Genomic DNA, 2,035 nt, shown 5'->3' on the forward strand with positions numbered 1-2,035 from the left:
GGGAGTCTCTCACATCCAATCTCTTTACTTTGTTTATTGTCTTGCTTTATTTTATTACTGCTTTGTTTACTTTCTCTATATCAAAAATACAAAAAAATTAGTTGCATTACTTTATTTTCTGTTTTGTTTGCGTTCTCTATATTAAAAACACCAAAAAAATTAGTTACTTGCATTTACTTTATTTACCTTTTGTTCATTTCATCATGCTTCCTCCTAAGTTCACTCTGAAAGATATACCGGTAGGGCAAGGGTCTATCATTGGAAGAGATAATATAGAAGAATTTTTCACTCATGTTAGTATGGTTGAAGATTTTGAAGATAGACACTTGGTAGAACTTGCTCCCAATTATGAAATTGCTACTGCCTCTTTAGTGCACATGTTGGAAGCTAGATTTGTTAATCTTAATCCTATAATGCAACATATGTTTCTTACACTCGGTGATATGAAAGAAGGAGAAAAGAGAGATTTTGTTTTAGAGGTCCTTCTTAGAGAATTTGGTGATATAGCTAAAGAAGCTAGAAAAGTTTTTATTAAGCATAAGAGGCTTGGCTTTTATACCGATTTTTCAAAAACACTTGAAAAGATGGACATGGATAGATTAAAGTACACTAATAACGTCAATGGTGAGGGGGAGATTAAAGTACCGATACCTATTAAGCTCCTAGGGATGCATGAAGCTCTAGAAAATAACTATGCTTGGCTTGTTCCTGAAAATTTGTTTGATGAGGATAGTAAGCCTAAGAGCAATGAAAGAGGAGTTACTTACATAGACAAGATACAATGCATTGTTGAGAAAACTCCCAACTCCCATGGTAAGAATGTTAATGCTTCTTCTCTTGATAATACTTGACTCACACTTTCTGCGCCTAGCTGAAAGGCGTTAAAGAAAAGCGCTTATGGGATACAACCCATTATTTTACTTCTGCACTTTTGTTTTATATTTGAGTCTTGGAAGTTGTTACTACTGTAGCAACCTCTCCTTATCTTTATTTTATTGCATTGTTGTGCTAAGTAAAGTCTTTGATAGTAAGGTTGATACTAGATTTGGATTGCTGCGCAGAAACAGATTTCTTACTGTCACGAATTTGAGTAGAACTCTCTGTAGCTAACTCATAAAAATCTGCCAATTTACATGCGTGATCCTCACATATGTACGCAACTTTCATTCAATTTGAGCTTTTTCATCTGAGCAAGTTAAGTGCCCCTGAAAAATTTGTCTTTACGGACTGTTCTGTTTTGACAGATTCTGCCTTTTATTTCGCATTGCCTCTTTTGCTATGTTGAATGGATTTCTTTGTTCCATTAACTTTCGGTAGCTTTGGGCAATGTCCAGAAGTGTTAAGAATGATTATGTCACCTCTGAATATGTGAATTTTTGATTATGCACTAACCCTCTAATGAGTTTGTTTTGAGTTTGGTGTGGAGGAAGTTTTCAAGGATCAAGAGAGGAGGATGATACAATATGATCAAGAAGAGTGAAAAGTCTAAGCTTGGGGATGCCCCCGTGGTTCATCCCTGCATATTTCAAGAAAACCCAAGCATCTAAGCTTGGGGATGCCCAAGGCATCCCCTTCTTCATCGACAACTTATCAGGTCACCTCTAGTGAAACTATATTTTTATTCCGTCACATCTTATGTGTTTTACTTAGAGCGTCTATTTGTTTTTGTTTTTGTTTATGTTTGAATAAAATCGGATCCTAGCATTCTTTGTGTGGGAGAGAGACACGCTCCGCTGTTTCATATGAACACTGGTGTTCTTAGAATTACTTTTAATGTTCATGGCGAAGGTTGAAACTGCTTTGTTCATTGTTATTTGGTTGGAAACAGAAAATGCTTCATGTGGTAATTGGTATATTGTCTTGAATAATTTGATACTTGGCAATTGTTGTGCTCAAATAGATCATGTTTAAGCTCTTGCATCATGTACTTTGCACCTATTAATGAAGAACTACCATAGAGCTTGTTGAAGGTTTGCATGATTGGTCTCTCTAAAGTCTAGATATTTTCTGGTGAAGTGTTTGAACAAAGGAAGAC

Source organism: Lolium rigidum, chromosome 4, assembly GCF_022539505.1.
Source record: "Lolium rigidum isolate FL_2022 chromosome 4, APGP_CSIRO_Lrig_0.1, whole genome shotgun sequence".
Taxonomy (NCBI): domain Eukaryota; kingdom Viridiplantae; phylum Streptophyta; class Magnoliopsida; order Poales; family Poaceae; genus Lolium; species Lolium rigidum.